This window comes from Rattus norvegicus, chromosome X (genome assembly GCF_036323735.1).
Source record: "Rattus norvegicus strain BN/NHsdMcwi chromosome X, GRCr8, whole genome shotgun sequence".
NCBI classification, from domain to species: Eukaryota; Metazoa; Chordata; class Mammalia; order Rodentia; family Muridae; genus Rattus; species Rattus norvegicus.
The window spans coordinates 103,040,580-103,062,668 of NC_086039.1; the positions used below are offsets into that span (position 1 = coordinate 103,040,580).

Sequence of the window (22,089 nt, forward strand, 5' to 3'; positions counted from 1 at the left end):
GGGAGCCAGGGAGCCAGGGAGCCAGGGAGCCAGGGAGCCAGGGAGCCAGGGAGCCAGGGAGCCAGGGAGCCAGGGAGCCAGGGAGCCAGGGAGCCAGGGAGCCAGGGAGCCAGGGAGCCAGTGAGCCAGGGAGCCAGGGAGCCAGGGAGCCAGGGAGCCAGGGAGCTAGAGAGGCAGAGAGCCAGGGAGACAGGGAAACAGGGAGACAGTGAAACAGGGAGACAGGGACACATGTGGACAGAGAGCGAGGGAGACAGGGAAACAGGGAGACAGGAACAAAGGGACACAGGGACACAGGTAGACAGGTAGATAGGGAAAAAGGGAGACTTGGACACAGGGAGAGAGGGACACAGGGACACAGGGACACAGAGCCACAAGGACACAGGGAGACACGTAGAAAGGGACACAGGTAGACAGGGACACAGGGACACAGGGAGAAAGGGACACAGGTAGACAGGGAGACAGGGAGAAAGGGAGACAGGGAGCCAAGAAGCCAGGGAGCCATGGAGCCAAGGATCCAGTGAACCAGGAAGCCAGGGAGCCAGGGACACAGGACACAGGGTCACAGGGACACAGAGACACAGGTAGACGGGGAGACAGTGAGCCAGGGAGCCTGGGAGCCAGGGAGACAGGGAAACAGGGAGACAGGGAGACAGGGAGACAGGGAGACAGGGAGACAGGGAGACAGGAAGACAGGGAGACAGGGAGACAGGGAGACAGGGAGACAGGGAGACAGGGAGACAGGGAGACAGTGAGCAGGGAGAGAGGGAGCCAGAGAACCACAGAAACAGTGATCTAGTGACCCAAGGATCCCGAAGGCCAAGGAGAGAGGAAAGCAGAGAGCCAGGGACCCAGGGAACAAACGAGCCAGGGAGCCGGAAAGACAGGGAAACAGGGAGACAGGGAGACAGGGACACAGGGACACAGGGACACAGGGAAACAGGAACAAGGGACACAGAGACAGAGGTAGAAGGGGAGACAGGGAGACAGGGAGCCAGGGAGACAGGGAGACAGGGAAACAGGGAGAAAGGGAAACAGAGAGCCATTTAACCAGGGAGCCAGGGAGCCAGGGAGCCAGGGATACAGGGACACAGGGACACAGGGAGACAGGGACACAGGGACACAGGGACACAGGGACACAGGGAGCCAGAAAGCCACAGAGACAGTGATCTAGTGACCCAAGGATCCAGAAGGCCAGGGAGAGAGGAAAGCAAAGAGCCATGGACCTAGGGAACAAGGGTGCCAGGGAGCCGGAGACACAGGGTAACAGGGAAACAGGGAGACAGGGAGACAGGGACACAGGGACACAGGGAGACAGGGAGACAGGGAGACAGGGAAACAGAGAGCCATGTAACCAGGGAGCCAGGGAGCAAGGGACACAGGGAGACAGGGACACAGGGACACAGGGACACAGGGACACTGGGAGACACGGAGACAGGGAGACAGGGACACAGGGACACCGGAAGACAGGGAGACAGGGACACATTTAGACAGAGAGCGAGGGAGACAGGGAAACAGGGAGACAGGGAAACAGAGAGCCATGTAAACAGGGAAACAGGGAGCTAGGGAGCCAGGGAGCCAGGGAGCCAGGGAGCCAGGGTGCCAGGGAGCCAGGGAGCCAGGGAGCCAGGGAGCCAGGGAGCCAGGGAGCCAGTGAGCCAGGGAGCCAGGGAGCCAGGGAGCGAGGGAGCCAGGGATACAGGGATACAGGGACACAGGGACACAGGGAGACAGGGAGACAGGGACACATGGAGCCAGGGAGCCAGGGAGCCAGGGAGCCAGGGAGCCAGGGAGCCAGGGAGCCAGGGAGCCAGGGAGCCAGGGAGCCAGGGAGCCAGGGAGCCAGGGAGCCAGGGAGCCAGGGAGCCAGGGAGCCAGGGAGCCAGGGAGCCAGGGAGCCAGGGAGCCAGGGAGCCAGGGAGCCAGGGAGCCAGGGAGCTAGAGAGGCAGAGAGCCAGGGAGACAGGGAAACAGGGAGACAGTGAAACAGGGAGACAGGGACACATGTGGACAGAGAGCGAGGGAGACAGGGAAACAGGGAGACAGGAACAAAGGGACACAGGGACACAGGTAGACAGGTAGATAGGGAAAAAGGGAGACTTGGACACCGGGAGAGAGGGACACAGGGACACAGGGACACAGAGCCACAGGGACACAGGGAGACACGTAGAAAGGGACACAGGTAGACAGGGACACAGGGACACAGGGAGAAAGGGACACAGGTAGACAGGGAGACAGGGAGAAAGGGAGACAGGGAGCCAAGAAGCCAGGGAGCCATGGAGCCAAGGATCTAGTGAACCAGGAAGCCAGGGAGCCAGGGACACAGGACACAGGGACACCGGGACACAGAGACACAGGTAGACGGTGAGCCAGGGAGCCAGGGAGCCAGGGAGACAGGGAAACAGGGAGACAGGGAGACAGGGAGACAGGGAGACAGGGAGACAGGGAGACAGGGAGACAGGGAGACAGGGAGACAGGGAGACAGGGAGACAGGGAGACAGGGAGACAGGGAGACAGGGAGACAGGGAGACAGTGTGCAGGGAGAGAGGGAGCCAGAGAGCCACAGAAACAGTGATCTAGTGACCCAAGGATCCCGAAGGCCAAGGAGAGAGGAAAGCAGAGAGCCAGGGACCCAGGGAACAAGCGAGCCAGGGAGCCGGAAAGACAGGGAAACAGGGAGACAGGGAGACAGGGACACAGGGACACAGGGAAACAGGTCACAGGGACACAGGGAGACAGGGAGACGGTGAGACAGGGAGACGGGGAGACAGGGAAACAGAGAGACATGTAACCAGGGAGTCAGGGAGCAAGGGACAAGGGAGACAGGGAGAGAGGGAGACAGGGAGCCAGGGAGACAGGGACACAGGGACACAGGGACACTGGGAGACACGGAGATAGGGAGACAGGGACACAGGGACACAAGGAGACAGGGAGACAGGGACACAGGAAGACAGGGAGACAGGGACACATGTAGACGGAGAGCCAGGGAGCCAGGGAGACAGGGAAACAGGGAGACAGGGAAAGAGAGAGCCATATAACCAGGGAGCCAGGGAGCCAGGGAGACAGGGACACAGGGACACAGGGAAACAGGAACACAGGGACACAGGGACACAGGGTACAGGGACACTGGGAGACACGGAGACAGGGAGACAGGGACACAGGGACACAAGGAGACAGGGAGACAGGGAAACAGGAAGACAGGGAGACAGGGACACATGTAGACGGAGAGTCAGGGAGCCAGGGAGACAGGGAAACAGGGAGACAGGGAAACAGAGAGCCATATAATCAGGGAGCCAGGGAGCCAGGGAGCCAGGAAGCCAGGGAGCCAGGGAGCCAGGGAGCCAGGGAGCCACGGAGCCAGGCAGCCAGGATCACAGGGAGATAGGGAGACAGGGAGACAGGGAGCCAGGGAGACAGGGAGACAGGGAAACAGGGAGAAAGGGAAACAGAGAGCCATTTAACCAGGGAGCCAGGGAGCCAGGGAGCCAGGGATACAGGGACACAGGGACACAGGGAGACAGGGAGACAGGGAGACAGGGAGTCAGGGAGACAGAAAGAGAGGGAGACAGGGAGACAGGAAGACAGGGATACAGGGACACAGGGACACAGGGACACAGGGACACAGGGACACAGGGAGCCAGAAAGCCACAGAGACAGTGATCTAGTGACCAAGGATCCAGAAGCCCAGGGAGAGAGGAAAGCAAAGAGCCATGGACCTAGGGAACAAGGGTGCCAGGGAGCCGGAGACACAGGGTAACAGGGAAACAGGGAGACAGGGACACAGGGACACAGGGACACAGGGACACAGGGAGACAGGGAGACAGGGAAACAGGGAAACAGAGAGCCATGTAACCAGGGAGCCAGGGAGCAAGGGACACAGGGAGACAGGGACACAGGGACACAGGGACACAGGGAGACACGGAGACAGGGAGACAGGGACACAGGGACACCGGAAGACAGGGAGACAGGGACACATTTAGACAGAGAGCGAGGGAGACAGGGAAACAGGGAGACAAGGAAACAGAGAGCCATGTAAACAGGGAAACAGGGAGCTAGGGAGCCAGGGAGCCAGGGAGCCAGGGAGCCAGGGAGCCAGGGAGCCAGGGAGCCAGGGAGCCAGGGAGCCAGGGAGCCAGGGAGCCAGGGAGCCAGGGAGCCAGGGAGCCAGGGAGCCAGGGAGCCAGGGAGCCAGGGAGCCAGGGAGCCGGGAGCGAGGGAGCCAGGGATACAGGGATACAGGGACACAGGGACACAGGGAGACAGGGAGACAGGGACACATGGAGCCAGGGAGCCAGGGAGCCAGGGAGCCAGGGAGCCAGGGAGCCAGGGAGCCAGGGAGCCAGGGAGCCAGGGAGCCAGGGAGCCAGGGAGCCAGGGAGCCAGGGAGCCAGGGAGCCAGGGAGCCAGTGAGCCAGGGAGACAGGGAGACAGGGAGCCAGGGAGCCAGGGAGCTAGAGAGGCAGAGAGCCAGGGAGACAGGGAAACAGGGAGACAGTGAAACAGGGAGACAGGGACACATGTGGACAGAGAGCGAGGTAGACAGGGAAACAGTGAGACAGGAACAAAGGGACACAGGGACACAGGTAGACAGGTAGATAGGGAAAAAGGGAGACTTGGACACCGGGAGAGAGGGACACAGGGACACAGGGACACATTGCCACAGGGACACAGGGAGACACGTAGAAAGGGACACAGGTAGACAGGGACACAGGGACACAGGGAGAAAGGGACACAGGTAGACAGGGAGACAGGGAGAAAGGGAGACAGGGAGCCAAGAAGCCAGGGAGCCATGGAGCCAAGGATCTAGTGAACCAGGAAGCCAGGGAGCCAGGGACACAGGACACAGGGACACCGGGACACAGAGACACAGGTAGATGGGGAGCCAGGGAGCCAGGGAGCCAGGGAGCCAGGGAGCCAGGGAGCCAGGGAGCCAGGGAGACAGGGAGACAGGGAGACAGGGAGACAGGGAGACAGGGAGACAGGGAGACAGGGAGACAGGGAGACAGGGAGACAGGGAGACAGGGAGACAGGGAGACAGGGAGACAGGGAGCAGGGAGAGAGGGAGCCAGAGAGCCACAGAAACAGTGATCTAGTGACCCAAGGATCCCGAAGGCCAAGGAGAGAGGAAAGCAGAGAGCCAGGGACCCAGGGAACAAGCGAGCCAGGGAGCCGGAAAGACAGGGAAACAGGGAGACAGGGAGACAGGGAGACAGGGACACAGGGACACAGGGAAACAGGAACACAGGGACACAGGGAGACAGGGAGACGGGGAGACAGGGAGACGGGGAGACAGGGAAACAGAGAGACATGTAACCAGGGAGTCAGGGAGCAAGGGACACAGGGAGACAGGGAGAGAGGGAGACAGGGAGCCAGGGAGCCAGGGAGACAGGGACACAGGGACACTGGGAGACACGGAGATAGGGAGACAGGGACACAGGGACACAAGGAGACAGGGACACAGGAAGACAGGGAGACAGGGACACATGTAGACGGAGTGCAGGGAGCCAGGGAGACAGGGAAACAGGGAGACGGGGAAAGAGAGAGCCATATAACCAGGGAGCCAGGGAGCCAGGGAGCCAGGGAGCCAGGGAGCCAGGGAGCCAGGGAGCCAGGGAGCCAGGGAGCCAGGGAGCCAGGGAGCCAGGGAGCCAGGGAGCCAGGGAGCCAGGGAGCCAGGGAGCCAGGGAGCCAGGGAGCCAGGGAGCCAGGGAGCCAGGCAGCCAGGCAGCCAGGGAGCCAGGGAGCCAGGGACACAGGGAGACAGGGAGACAGGGAGACAGGGAGACACGGAGACAGGGAAACAGGGAGAAAGGGAGAAAGGGAAACAGAGAGCCATTTAACCAGGGAGCCAGGGAGCCAGGGAGCCACGGATACAGGGACACAGGGACACACGGAGACAGGGAGACAGGGAGACAGGGAGTCAGGGAGACAGAAAGACAGGGAGACAGGGAGACAGGGAGACAGGGACACAGGGAGACAGGGACACAGGGAGCCAGAAAGCCACAGAGACAGTGATCTAGTGACCCAAGGATCCAGAAGGCCAGGGAGAGAGGAAAGCAAAGAGCCATGGACCTAGGGAACAAGGGTGCCAGGGAGCCGGAGACACAGGGTAGCAGGGAGACAGGGAGACACAGAGACAGGGACACAGGTACACAGGGACACAGGGACACAGGGACACAGGGACACAGGGACACAGGGAGACAGGGAGACAGGGAGACAGGGAAACAGAGAGCCATGTAACCAGGGAGCCAGGGAGCAAGGGACACAGGGAGACAGGGACACAAGGACACAGGGACACCGGGACACTGGGAGACACGGAGACAGGGAGACAGGGAACCAGGGACACAGGAGACAGGGAGACAGGGACACCGGAAGACAGGGAGACAGGGACACATTTAGACAGAGAGCGAGGGAGATAGGGAAACAGGGAGACAGGGAAACAGAGAGCCATGTAAACAGGGAAACAGGGAGCCAGGGAGCGAGGGAGCCAGGGATACATGGATACAGGGACACAGGGACACAGGGAGACAGGGAGACATGGACACATGGAGACAGGGAGACGTGGAGACATGGATACAGGGAGACAGGGACACAGGGACAGAGGGAGACAGGGACACAGGTAGACAGGGAGACAGGGAGACAAGGAGACAGGGAGACAGGGAAACAGAGAGCCATGTAACCAGGGAGCCAGGGAGCCATGTAACCAGGGAGCCAGGGAGCCAGGGAGCCAGGGACACAGCGACACAGGGAGACAGGGAGGCAGGGAGACAGGGAGACAGGGAGACAGGGAGACAGGGAGACAGGGCGACAGGGAGACAGGGAGCCAGGGAGACAGGGAGACAGGGAGACAGGGAGACAGGAGGCCAGGGAGCCAGGGAGCCAGTGAATCAGAGAGCCATAGAGCCAGGGACACAAGGAGACAAGTAGACAGGGAGACAGGGAGACAGGGACACATGGAGACTGGGAGACAGGGAGACAGGGAGACAGGGAGACAGGGAGCAAGACAGCCAGAGAGCCAAGGACAGAGGAACACAGGGACACACTGACACAGGGACACAGGGAGACAGGGAGATAGGGAGACAGGGAGAACGGGAGACAGGGAAATGGAGAGCCATGTAACCAAGGAGACAGGTAGCCAGGGAGCCAGAGAGCCAGGGAGCCGGGACACAGGGAGACAGGGATACAGGGACACAGGGACACAGGGACACAGGGAACAGGGACACAAGGGAAAGAGAGCCAGGGAGACAGGGAGACAGGGAACCAGAGAGCCAGAGAGCTAGGGAAACAGAGAGACAGGGAGACAGGGACACAGAGACACAGGGACACAGGGAGACAGGGAGACAGGGAGACAGGGAGAAAGGGAGACAGGGAGACAGGGAGACAGGGAGACAGGGAGACAGGGAGACAGGGAGTCAGAGAGCCATGTAACCAGGGAGCCTGGGAGCCAGGGAGCCAGGGAGCCAGAGAGCCAAGGACACAGGGAGACAGGGAGACAGGGAGACAGGGACACAGGGACACAGGTAGACAGGGAGACATTGATACAGGGATACAGGGAGTCAGGTAGCCAGGGAGCGAGGTAGACAGGGAGACAGGGACACAGGGTGACAGGGACACAGGGAGACAGGGACACAGGTAGACAGGGACACAAGTAGACAGGTAGACAGAGAGACGGGGAGAAAGGGAGACAGGGAGACAGGGAGACAGGTAGACAGGGAGACAGGCAGACAGGGAGAAAGGGAGACAGGGAGACAGGGAGACAGGGAGACAGGGAGACAGGGAGACAGGGAGACAGGGAGACAGGGAGACAGGGAGACAGGGAGACAGTGAGACAGGGAGACAGGGAGACAGGGAGACAGGGAGCAGGGAGAGAGGGAGCCAGAGAGCCACAGAAACAGTGATCTAGTGACCCAAGGAACCAGAAGGCCAGGGAGAGAGGAAAGCAGAGAGCCGGGGAGCAGGGAACAAGCGAGCCAGGGAGCCGGAAAGACAGGGAAACAGGGAGACAGGGAGACAGGGACACAGAGACACAGGGAGACAGGGAAACAGGAACAAAGGGACACAGGGAGACAGGGAGACAGGGAGACAGGGAGACAGGGAGACAGGGAAACAGAGAGCCATGTAACCAGGGAGCCAGGGAGCCAGGGAGACAGGGACACAGGGACACAGGGAAACAGGAACACAGGGACACAGGGACACAGGGACACAGGGACACTGGGAGACACGGAGACAGGGAGACAGGGACACAGGGACACAAGGAGACAGGGAGACAGGGAAACAGGAAGACACGGAGACAGGGACACATGTAGACGGAGAGCCAGGGAGCCAGGGAGACAGGGAAACAGGGAGACAGGGAAACAGAGAGCCATATAACCAGGGAGCCAGGTAGCCAGGGAGCCAGGAAGCCAGGGAGCCAGGGAGCCAGGGAGCCAGGGAGCCACGGAGCCAGGGAGCCAGGATCACAGGGAGACATGGAGACAGTGAGACAGGGAGTCACGGAGACAGGGAGACAGGGAAACAGGGAGAAAGGGAAACAGAGAGCCATTTAACCAGGGAGCCAGGGAGCCAGGGATACAGGGACAAAGGGACACAGGGAGACAGGGAGACAGGGAGACAGGGATTCAGGGAGACAGAAAGACAGGGATACAGGGAGACAAGGAGACAGGGACACAGGGACACAGGGACACAGGGACACAGGGAGCCAGAAAGCCACAGAGACAGTGATCTAGTGACCCAAGGATCCAGAAGGCCAGGGAGAGAGGAAAGCAAAGAGCCATGGACCTAGGGAACAAGGGTGCCAGGGAGCCGGAGACACAGGGTAACAGGGAAACAGGGAGACAGGGAGACAGGGACACAGGGACACAGGGACACAGGGAGACAGGGAGACAGGGAGACAGGGAAACAGAGAGCCATGTAACCAGGGAGACAGGGAGCAAGGGACACAGGGAGACAGGGACACAGGGACACAGGGACACAGGGACACTGGGAGACACGGAGAAAGGGAGACAGGGACACAGGGACACCGGAAGACAGGGAGACAGGGACACATTTAGACAGAGAGCGAGGGAGACAGGGAAACAGGGAGACAGGGAAACAGAGAGCCATGTAAACAGGGAAACAGGGAGCTAGGGAGCCAGGGAGCCAGGGAGCCAGGGAGCCAGGGAGCCAGGGAGCCAGGGAGCCAGGGAGCCAGGGAGCCAGGGAGCCAGGGAGCCAGGGAGCCAGGGAGCCAGGGAGCCAGGGAGCCAGGGAGCCAGGGAGCCAGGGAATCAGGGAGCCAGGGAGCCAGGGAGCCAGGGAGCGAGGGAGCCAGGGATACAGGGATACAGGGACACAGGGACACAGGGAGACAGGGAGACAGGGAGACAGGGAGACAGGGAGACAGGGACACAGGGAGACAGGGACACAGGGAGACAGGGACACAGGGAGCCAGAAAGCCACAGAGACAGTGATCTAGTGACCCAAGGATCCAGAAGGCCAGGGAGAGAGGAAAGCAAAGAGCCATGGACCTAGGGAACAAGGGTGCCAGGGAGCCGGAGACACAGGGTAGCAGGGAGACAGGGAGACACAGAGACAGGGACACAGGTACACAGGTACACAGGGACACAGGGACACAGGGACACAGGGACACAGGGAGACAGGGAGACAGGGAGACAGGGAAACAGAGAGCCATGTAACCAGGGAGCCAGGGAGCAAGGGACACAGGGAGACAGGGACACAAGGACACAGGGACACCGGGACACTGGGAGACACGGAGACAGGGAGACAGGGAACCAGGGACACAGGAGACAGGGAGACAGGGACACCGGAAGACAGGGAGACAGGGACACATTTAGACAGAGAGCGAGGGAGATAGGGAAACAGGGAGACAGGGAAACAGAGAGCCATGTAAACAGGGAAACAGGGAGCCAGGGAGCGAGGGAGCCAGGGATACATGGATACAGGGACACAGGGACACAGGGAGACAGGGAGACATGGACACATGGAGACAGGGAGACGTGGAGACATGGATACAGGGAGACAGGGACACAGGGACAGAGGGAGACAGGGACACAGGTAGACAGGGAGACAGGGAGACAAGGAGACAGGGAGACAGGGAAACAGAGAGCCATGTAACCAGGGAGCCAGGGAGCCATGTAACCAGGGAGCCAGGGAGCCAGGGAGCCAGGGACACAGCGACACAGGGAGACAGGGAGGCAGGGAGGCAGGGAGACAGGGAGACAGGGAGACAGGGAGACAGGGCGACAGGGAGACAGGGAGCCAGGGAGACAGGGAGACAGGGAGACAGGAGGCCAGGGAGACAGGGAGCCAGTGAATCAGAGAGCCATAGAGCCAGGGACACAAGGAGACAAGTAGACAGGGAGACAGGGAGACAGGGACACACGGAGACTGGGAGACAGGGAGACAGGGAGACAGGGAGCAAGACAGCCAGAGAGCCAAGGACAGAGGAACACAGGGACACACTGACACAGGGACACAGGGAGACAGGGAGATAGGGAGACAGGGAGAACGGGAGACAGGGAAATGGAGAGCCATGTAACCAAGGAGACAGGTAGCCAGGGAGCCAGAGAGCCAGGGAGCCGGGACACAGGGAGACAGGGATACAGGGACACAGGGACACAGGGACACAGGGAACAGGGACACAAGGGAAAGAGAGCCAGGGAGACAGGGAGACAGGGAACCAGAGAGCCAGAGAGCTAGGGAAACAGAGAGACAGGGAGACAGGGACACAGAGACACAGGGACACAGGGAGACAGGGAGACAGGGAGACAGGGAGAAAGGGAGACAGGGAGACAGGGAGACAGGGAGACAGGGAGACAGGGAGACAGAGAGCCATGTAACCAGGGAGCCTGGGAGCCAGGGAGCCAGGGAGCCAGAGAGCCAAGGACACAGGGAGACAGGGAGACAGGGAGACAGGGACACAGGGACACAGGTAGACAGGGAGACATTGATCCAGGGATACAGGGAGTCAGGTAGCCAGGGAGCGAGGTAGACAGGGAGACAGGGACACAGGGTGACAGGGACACAGGGAGACAGGGACACAGGTAGACAGGGACACAAGTAGACAGGTAGACAGAGAGACAGGGAGAAAGGGAGACAGGGAGACAGGGAGACAGGTAGACAGGGAGACAGGCAGACAGGGAGAAAGGGAGACAGGGAGACAGGGAGACAGGGAGACAGGGAGACAGGGAGACAGGGAGACAGGGAGACAGGGAGACAGTGAGACAGGGAGACAGGGAGACAGGGAGACAGGGAGCAGGGAGAGAGGGAGCCAGAGAGGCACAGAAACAGTGATCTAGTGACCCAAGGAACCAGAAGGCCAGGGAGAGAGGAAAGCAGAGAGCCGGGGAGCAGGGAACAAGCGAGCCAGGGAGCCGGAAAGACAGGGAAACAGGGAGACAGGGAGACAGGGACACAGAGACACAGGGAGACAGGGAAACAGGAACAAAGGGACACAGGGAGACAGGGAGACAGGGAGACAGGGAGACAGGGAGACAGGGAAACAGAGAGCCATGTAACCAGGGAGACAGGGAGCCAGGGAGACAGGGACACAGGGACACAGGGAAACAGGAACACAGGGACACAGGGACACAGGGACACAGGGACACTGGGAGACACGGAGACAGGGAGACAGGGAAACAGGGACACAAGGAGACAGGGAGACAGGGAAACAGGAAGACACGGAGACAGGGACACATGTAGACGGAGAGCCAGGGAGCCAGGGAGACAGGGAAACAGGGAGACAGGGAAACAGAGAGCCATATAACCAGGGAGCCAGGGAGCCAGGGAGCCAGGAAGCCAGGGAGCCAGGGAGCCAGGGAGCCAGGGAGCCACGGAGCCAGGGAGCCAGGATCACAGGGAGACATGGAGACAGTGAGACAGGGAGCCACGGAGACAGGGAGACAGGGAAACAGGGAGAAAGGGAAACAGAGAGCCATTTAACCAGGGAGCCAGGGAGCCAGGGAGCCAGGGATACAGGGACACAGGGCCACAGGGAGACAGGGAGACAGGGAGACAGGGAGTCAGGGAGACAGAAAGACAGGGAGACAGGGAGACAAGGAGACAGGGACACAGGGACACAGGGACACAGGGACACAGGGACACAGGGAGCCAGAAAGCCACAGAGACAGTGATCTAGTGACCCAAGGATCCAGAAGGCCAGGGAGAGAGGAAAGCAGAGAGCCAGGGACCCAGGGAACAAGGGAGCCAGGGAGCCGGAGACACAGGGTAACAGGGAGACAGGGAAAGAGAGAGCCATATAACCAGGGAGCCAGGGAGCCAGGGAGCCAGGGAGCCAGGGAGCCAGGGAGCCAGGGAGCCAGGGAGCCAGGGATACACGGATACAGGGACACAGGGACACAGGGAGACAGGGAGACATGGACACATGGAGACAGGGAGACAGGGAGCCAGGGAGCCAGGGAGCCAGGGAGCCAGGGAGCCAGGGAGCCAGGGAGCCAGGGAGCCAGGGAGCCAGGGAGCCAGGGAGCCAGGGAGCCAGGGAGCCAGTGAGCCAGGGAGCCAGGGAGCCAGGGAGACAGGGAGCTAGAGAGCCAGAGAGCCAGGGAGACAGGGAAACAGGGAAACAGGGAGACTGTGAAACAGGGAGTCAGGGACACATGTATACAGAGAGCCAGGGAGACAGGGAAAAAGGGAGACAGGAACACATGGACACAAGGATACAGGTAGACAGGTAGATAGGGAAAAAGGGAGACTTGGACACCGGGAGAGAGGGACACAGGGACACAGGGACACAGAGACACAGGGACACAGGGAGACACGGAGAAAGGGACACAGGGAGACAGGGACACAAGGACACAGGGAGACAGGGACACAGGTAGACAGGTAGACAGGGAGAGAGGGAGAAAGGGAGACAGGGAGCCAGGAAGCCAGGGAGCCAGGTAGCCAAGGATCCAGGGAACCAGGAAGCCAGGGCGCCAGGGACACAGGACACTGGGACACAGGGACACAGAGACAGAGGTAGACAGGGAGACTGGGAGACAGGGAGACAGGGAGCCAGGGAGACAGGGAAACAGGGAGACAGGGAAACAGAGAGCCATTTAACCAGGGAGCCAGGGAGCCAGGGAGCCAGGGAGCCAGGGAGCCAGGGAGCCAGGGACAGAGGGACACAGGGAGACAGGGAGACAGGGAGACAGGGAGACAGGGAGACAGGGAGTCAGGGAGACAGGGAGACAGAGAGTCAGGGAGACAGGGAGACAGGGAGACAGGGAGCCAGAGAGCCACAGAGACAGTGATCTAGTGACCCAAGGATCCAGAAGGCCAGGGAGAGAGGAAAGCAGAGAGCCAGGTACCCAGGGAACAAGGGAGCCAGGGAGCCGGAGAGACAGGGACACAGGGAGACAGGGAGACAGGGAGACAGGGACACAGGGAAACAGGTAGACAGGAAGACAGGGAGACAGGGAGAAAGGGAAACAGAGAGCCATGTAACCACGGAGCCAGGGAGCAAGGGACAGAGGGAGACAGGGACACAGGGACACAGGGACACAGGGACACAGGGACACAGAGACAAGGGAGACAGGGAGCCATGGAGCCAGGGAGCCAGGGACAAAGGGAGACAGGGAGACAGGGAAACAGGGACACAGGGAGACACGGAGAGATGGACACAGGGAGACAGGGACACAGGGACACAGGGAGACAGGGACACACGTAAACAGGGAGACAGGGAGCCAAGTAGCCAGGGAGCCAGGGAGACAGGGAGACAGGAGCCAGGGAGCCAGGGAGTCAGTGAGCCAGGGAGCCAGGGAAGCAGAGAGCCAGAGAGCCAGGGAGAAAGTGAAACAGGGAGACAGGGAGACAGGGAGACAGGGACACTAGTAGACGGGTAGATAGGGAAAAAGGGAGACAGGGACACAGGGAGACAGGGACACAGGGAGACAGTGAAACAGGGACACAGGGAACAGGGAGACCTGGAGACATGGATACAGGGACACAGGGACACAGGGACACAGGGAGACAGGGAGACGGGGAGACAGGGACAGAGAGCCATGTAACCAGGGAACCAGGGAGCAAGGGACACAGGGAGACAGGGACACAGGGACACAGGGACACAGGGACACAGGGACACATGTAAACAGAGAGCCAGGGAGACAGGGAAACAAGGAGACAGGGACACAGGTACACAGGGACACAGGTAGACAGATAGATAGGGAAAAAGGGAGACTTGGACACAGGGAGAGAGGGACACAGGGACACAGGGACACAGAGACACAGGGACACAGGGAGACACGGAGAAAGGGACACAGGGAGACAGGGAGACAGGGACACAAGGACACAGGGAGACAGGGACACAGGTAGACAGGGAGACAGGGAGAAAGGGAGACAAGGAGCCAGGAAGCCAGGGAGCCAGGGAGCCTAGGATCCAGGGAACCAGGAAGCCAGGGAGCCAGGGACACAGGACACAGGGACACAGGGACACAGAGACACAGGTAGACGGGGAGCCAGGTAGCCAGGGAGCCAGGGAGCCAGGGAGCCAGGGAGCCAGGTAGACAGGGAGACAGGGAGACAGGGAGACAGGGAGACAGGGAGACATGGAGACAGGGAGACAGGGAGACAGGGAGACAGGGAGACAGGGAGACAGGGAGACAGGGAGACAGGGAGACAGGGAGACAGGGAGACAGGGAGACAGGGAGACAGGGAGACAGGGAGCAGGGAGACAGGGAGCCAGATAGCCACAGAAACAGTGATCTAGTGACCCAAGGATCCAGAAGGCCAGGGAGAGAGGAAAGCAGAGAGCCAGGGACCCAGGGAACAAGGGAGCCAGGGAGCCGGAAAGACAGGGAAACAGGGAGACAGGGAGACAGGGACACAGGGACACAGGCAGACGGGGAGACAGGGAGAAGGGGAGACAGGGAAACAGAGAGCCATGTAACCAGGGAGTCAGGGAGCAAGGGACACAGGGAGACAGGGAGAGGGAGACAGGGACACAGGGACACAGGGAAACAGGAACACAGGGACACAGGGACACTGGGAGACACGGAGATAGGGAGACAGGGACACAGGGACACAAGGAGACAGGGAGTCAGGGACACAGGAAGACAGGGAGACAGGGACACATGTAGACGGAGAGCCAGGGAGCCAGGGAGCCAGGGAAACAGGGAGACAGGGAAACAGAGAGCCATATAACCAGGGAGCCAGGGAGCCAGGGAGCCAGGAAGCCCAGGAGCCAGGGAGCCAGGGAGCCAGGGAGCCAGGGAGCCACGGAGCCAGGGAGCCAGGGACACAGGGAGACAGGGAGACAGGGAGACAGGGAGCCAGGGAGACAGGGAGACAGGGAAACAGGGAGAATTGGAAACAGAGAGCCATTTAACCAGGGAGCCAGGGAGCCAGGGAGCCAGGGATACAGGGACACAAGGACACAGGGAGACAGAGAGACAGGGAGACAGGGAGTCAGGGAGACAGAAAGACAGGGAGACAGGGAGACAGGGACACAGGGACACAGGGACACAGGGACACAGGGAGCCAGAAAGCCACAGAGACAGTGTACTAGTGACCCAAGGATCCAGAAGGCCAGGGAGAGAGGAAAGCAAAGAGCCATGGACCTAGGGAACAACGGTGCCAGGGAGCTGGAGACACAGGGTAACAGGGACACAGGGACACAGGGACACAGAGACACAGGGAGACAGGGAGACGGGGAGACAGGGAAACAGAGAGCCATGTAACCAGGGAGCCAGGGAGCAAGGGACACTGGGAGACAGGGACACGGGGACACAGGGACACAGGGACACTGGGAGACACGGAGACAGGGAGACAGGGACACAGGGACACAGGGACACAAGGAGACAGGGAGACAGGGACACCGGAAGACAGGGAGACAGGGACACATTTAGACAGAGAGCGAGGGAGACAGGGAAACAGGGAGACTGGGAAACAGAGAGCCATGTAAACAGGGAAACAGGAGCCAGGGAGCCAGGGAGCCAGGGAGCCAGGGAGCCAGGGAGCCAGGGAGCCAGGGAGCCAGGGAGCCAGGGAGCCAGGAGCCAGGGAGCCAGGGAGCCAGGGAGCCAGGGAGCCAGGGAGCTAGAGAGCCAGAGAGCCAGGAACAGGGAAACAGGGAGACAGGGAAACAGGGAGACAGGAACAATTGTAGACAGAGAGCCAGGGAGACAGGGAAACAGGGAAACAGGGACACAGGTACACAGGGACACAGGTAGACAGGTAGATAGGGAAAAAGGAAGACTTGGACACCGGGAGAGAGGGACACAGGGACACAGGGACACAGGGACACAGGGACACAGGGACACAGAGACACAAGGACACAGGGAGACACGGAGAAAGGGACACAGGGACATAGGGACACAGGGACACAGGGACACAGGGACACAGGTAGACAGGGAGACAGGGAGAAAGGGAGACAAGGAGCCAGGAAGCCAGGGAGCCAGGGAGCCAAGGATCCATGGAACCACGAATCCAGGGAGCCAGGGACACAGGACACAGTGACACAGGGACACAGAGACACAGGTAGACGGGGAGACAGGGAGACAGGGAGCCAGGGAGACAGGGAGACAGGGAAACAGGGAGAGAGGTAAACAGAGAGCCATTTAACCAGGGAGCCAGGGAGAGAGGGAGCCATGGATACAGGGACACAGGGAGACAGGGAGACAGGGAGACAGGGAGACAGGGAGACAGGGATACAATGAGACAGGGAGACAGGGAGACAGGGAGACAGGGAGACAGTGAGACAGGGAGACAGGGAGCAGGGAGAGAGGGCGCCAGAGAGCCACAGAAACAGTGATCTAGTGACCCAAGGATCCAGAAGGCCAGTGAGATAGGAAAGCAGAGAGCCAGGGACCCAGAAAACAAGGGAGCCAGGGAGCCGGAAAGACAGGGAAACAGGGAGACAGGGAGACAGAGACACAGGGACACAGGGAAATAGGAACACAGGGACACAGGGAGACAGGGAGACGGGGAGACAGGGAGACGTGGAGACAGGGAAACAGAGAGCCATGTAACCAGGGAGCCAGGTAGCAAGGGACACAGGGAGACAGGGACACAGGCACACAGGGACACAGGGACACAGGGACACTGGGAGACACGGAGACAGGGAGACAGGGACACAGGGACACAAGGAGACAGGGAGACAGGGACACAGGAAGACAGGGAGACAGGGACACATGTAGACGGAGAGCCAGGGGGCCAGGGAGCCAGGGAGCCAGGGACACAGGGAGACAGGGAGCCAGGGAGCCAGGGAGCCAGGGAGCCAGGGACACAGGGAGCCAGGGAGACATGGAGACAGGGAGACAGGGAGAGAGCGAGACAGGGAGACAGGGAGAAAGGGAGACAGAGAGACAGGGAGACAGGGAAACAGGGAGACAGGGAGACAGGGAGACAGGGAGACAGGGAGACAGAGAGCCACAGAGACAGTGATCTAGTGATCCAAGGATCAAGAAGTCCAGGGAGAGAGGAAAGCAGAGAGCCAGGGACCCAGGGAACCAGCGAGACAGGGAGCCAGAGAGCCAGGGAGCCAGGGACACAGGGACACAGGGAGACAGGGACACAGGGACACAGGGAGACAGGGAGACAGGGAGACAGGGAGACAGGGAGACAGGGATACAGGGAGACAGCGAGACAGGGAGAAAGAAAGAGAAGAGACAGGGAGAGAGGGAGAAAGAAAGACAGAGAGACAGGGAGACAGAAAGACAGAGAGCCACAGAGACAGTGATCTAGTGATCCAAGGATCCAGAAGGCCAGGGAGAGAGGAAAGCAGAGAGCAAGGGACCCAGGGAACCAGCGAGCCAGGGAGCCGGAGAGACAGGGACACAGGGAGACAGGGAGACAGGGAGACAGGGACACAGGGACACAGGGACAGAGGTAGACAGGGAGACAGGGAGACAGCGAGAAAGGGAGACAGGGAAACAGAGAGCCATGTAACCAGAGAGCCAGGGAGCAAGGGACAGAGGGAGACAGGGACACAGGGACACAGGGACACAGGGACACAGGGACACAGGGACACAGAGACAAGGGAGCCAGGGAGCCATAGAGCCAGTGAGCCAGGGGACAAGAGACCTAGAGAGCCAGGGACACAGGGACACAGGGACACAAGTAGACAGGGAGACAGGGAGACAGGGAGATAGGGAGACAGGGAGAGAGGGAGACAGGGAGACAAGGAAACAGAGAGCCATATAACCAGGGAGACAGGGAAACAGAGAGCCATATAACCAGGGAGCAAGGGAGCCATGGAGCCTGAGAGCCAGGGACACAAGGAGACAGGGACAGGTAAACAGGGACACAGGGGACACGGAGAGAGGGACACAGGGACACAGGGAGACAGGGACACAGGTAGACAGGGAGACAGGGAGCCAAGGAGCCAGGGAGCCAGGGAGTCAGGGAGGCAGGGAGCCAGGGAGCCAGGGAGCCAGGGAGCCAGGGAGACAGTGAGCCAGGGAGCCAGGGAGCCAGGCAGCCAGGGATCCAGAGAGCCAGGGAGACAGGGAAACAGGGAGACAGGGAAACAGGGAGACAGGGAAACAGGGAGACAGGGACATATGTAGACAGAGAGCCAGGGAGACAGGGAAACAGGGAGACAGGAACACAGGGACACAGGGACATAGGTAGACAGGTAGATAGGGAAAAAGGGAGACTTGGACACCGGGAGAGAGGGACACAGGGACACAGGGACACAGAGACACAGGGACACAGGGAGACACGGAGAAAGGGACACAGGCAGACAGGGACACAGGGACACAGGGAGACAGGGACACAGGTAGACAGGAAGACAGGGAGAAAGGGAGACAGGGAGCCAGGAAGCCAGGGAGCCAGGGAGCCAAGGATCCAGGGAACCAGGAAGCCAGGGAGCCAGGGACACAGGACACAGGAACACAGGGACACAGAGACAGAGGTAGAAAGGGAGACAGGGAGACAGGGAGACAGGGAGACAGGGAAACAGGGAGACAGGGAAACAGAGTGCCATTTAACCAGGGAGCCAGGGAGCCAGGGAGCCAGGGAGCCAGGGAGCCAGGGATCCAGGGATACAGGGACACAGGGACACAGGGAGACAGGGAGACAGGGAGACAGGGAGTCAGGGAGACAAGGAGACAGAGAGACAGGGAGACAGGGAGACAGGGAGACAGGGAGCCAGAGAGCCACAGAGACAGTGATCTAGTGACCCAAGGATCCAGAAGGCCAGGGAGAGAGGAAAGGAGACAGCCAGGGACCCAGTGAACAAGGGCGCCAGGGAGCCGGAGAGACAGGGAAACAGGGAGACAGGGAGACAGGGACACAGGGACACAGGGAAACAGGGACACAGGGACACAGGGAGACAGGGAGCCGGGGAGACAGGGAAAAAGAGAGCCATGTAACCAGGGAGCCAGGGAGCCAGGGAGCAAGGGACACAGGGAGACAGGAACACAGGGACACAGGGACACAGGGACACTGGGAGACACGGAGACAGGGAGACAGGGACACAGGGACACAAGGAGACAGGGAGACAGGGAAACAGGAAGACAGGGAGACAGGGACACATGTAGATGGAGAGCCAGGGAACCAGGGAGACAGGGAAACAGGGAGACAGGGAAACAGCGAGCCATGTAACCAGGGAGCCAGGGAGCCAGGGACACAGGGACACAGGGAGACAGGGAGACAGGGAGACAGGGAGACAAGGAGACAGGGAGACAGGGAGACAGGGAGACAGGGAGACAGGGAGACAGGGAGACAGGGAGAAAGGGAGACAGGGAGACAGGGAGACAGGGAGACAGAGAGACAGAGAGCCACATTGACAGTGATCTAGTGATCCAAGGATCCAGAAGGCCAGGGAGAGAGGAAAGCAGAGAGCCAGGGACCCAGGGAACCAGCGAGCCAGGGAGCCGGAGAGACAGGGACACAGGGAGACAGGGAGACAGGGAGACAGGAAGACAGGGACACAGGGATACAGGTAGACAGGGAGACAGGGAGACAGGGAGACAGGGAAACAGAGAGCCATATAACCAGGGAGCCAGGGAGCAAGGGACAGAGGGAGACAGGGACACAGGGACACAGGGACACAGGGACACAGGGACACAGAGACAAGGGAGACAGGGAGCCATGGAGCCAGGGAGCCAGGGACAAAGGGAGACAGGGCGACAGGGAAACAGGGACACAGGGAGACACTAAGAGAAGGACACAGGGAGACAGGGACACAGGGACACAGGGAGACAGGGACACACGTAAACAGGGAGACAGGGAGCCAAGTAGCCAGGGAGCCAGGGAGCCAGGGAGCTAGGGAGCCAGGGAGCCAGGGAGCCAGGGAGCCAGGGAGCCAGGGAGCCAGGGAGCCAGGGAGCCAGGGAGCCAGGGAGTCAGTGAGCCAGGGAGCCAGGGAACCAGAGAGCCAGAGAGCCAGGGAGAAAGTGAAACAGGGAGACAGGGAGACAGGGAGACAGGGACACTAGTAGACAGGTAGATAGGGAAAAGGGATACAGGGACACAGGGAGACAGGGACACAGGGAGACAGTGAAACAGGGACACAGGGAACAGGGAGACGTGGAGACATGGATACAGGGAGACAGGGACACAGGGACACAGGGAGACAGGGAGACGGGGAGACAGGGAAACAGAGAGCCATGTAACCAGGGAGCCAGGGAGCAAGGGACTCAGGGAGACAAGGACACAGGGACACAGGGACACAGGGACACAGGGACACATGTAGACAGAGAGCCAGGGAGACAGGGAAACAGGGAGACAGGGACACAGGTACACAGGGACACAGGTAGACAGGTAGATATGGAAAATGGGAGACTTGGACACCGGGAGAGAGGGACACAGGGACACAGGGACACAGAGACACAGGGACACAGGGAGACACGGAGAAAGGGACACAGGTAGACAGGGACACAGGGACACAGGGAGACAGGGACACAGGTAGACAGGGAGACAGGGAGTATTGGAGACAAGGAGCCAGGAAGCCAGTGAGCCAAGGAGCCAAGTATCCTGGGACCAGGAAGCCAGGGAGCCAGGGACACAGGGCACCGGGACACAGGGACACAGAGACACAGGTACACGGGGAGACAGGGAGACAGGGAGCCAGGGAGACAGGGAGACAGGGAAACAGGGAGACAGGGAGACAGGGAGACAGGGAGACAGGGAGACAGGGAGACAGGGAGACAGGGAGACAGGGAACAAGTAAGCCAGGGAGCCAGGGACACAGGACACAGGGACACAGGGACACAGAGACAGAGGTAGAAAGGGAGACAGGGAGACAGGGAGCCAGGGAGACAGGGAGACAGGGAAACAGGGAGACAGGGAAACAGAGTGCCATTTAACCAGGGAGCCAGGGAGCCAGGGAGCCAGGGAGCCAGGTATACAGGGACACAGGGACACAGGGAGACAGGGAGACAGGGAGTCAGGGAGTCAGGGAGACAAGGAGAAAGAGACAGGGAGACAGGGAGACAGGGAGACAGGGAGCCAGAGAGCCACAGAGACAGTGATCTAGTGACCCAAGGATCCAGAAGGCCAGGGAGAGAGGAAAGCAGACAGCCAGGGACCCAGGTAACAAGGGCGCCAGGGAGTCGGAGAGACAGGGAAACAGGGAGACAGGGAGACAGGGACACAGGGACACAGGGAAACAGGGACACAGGGACACAGGGAGACAGGGAGCCGGGGAGACAGGGAAAAAGAGAGCCATGTAACCAGGGAGCCAGGGAGCCAAGGAGCAAGGGACACAGGGAGACAGGAACACAGGGACACAGGGACACTGGGAGACACGGAAACAGGGAGACAGGGACACAGGGCACCGGGACACAGGGACACAGAGACACAGGTACACGGGGAGACAGGGAGACAGGGAGACAGGGAGACAGGGAGACAGGGAGACAGGGAGACAGGGAGACAGGGAGACAGGGAGACAGGGAGACAGGGAGCCAGAGAGCCACAGAGACAGTGATCTAGTGACCCAAGTATCCAGAAGGCCAGGGAGAGAGGAAAGCAGAGAGCCAGGGACCCAGGGAACAAGGGAGTCAGGGAGCCGGAAAGACAGGGAAACAGGGAGACAGGGAGACAGGGACACAGGGACACAGGGACACAGGGAAACAGGAACACAGGGACACAGGGAGACAGGGAGACGGGGAGACAGGGAGACGGGGATACAGGGAAACATAGAGCCAT

The 22,089-nt window shown here is 60.5% G+C and overlaps 1 protein-coding gene across 2 annotated transcripts in view; it reads right to left on the reverse strand.

Annotated features, from left to right (window-relative positions):
• Positions 1 to 22,089, reverse strand: part of Tcp11x2 (t-complex 11 family, X-linked 2) — a 548,041-nt gene that overhangs the window by 156,175 nt on the left and 369,777 nt on the right. The gene's annotated exons all lie outside the window — the stretch shown is intronic.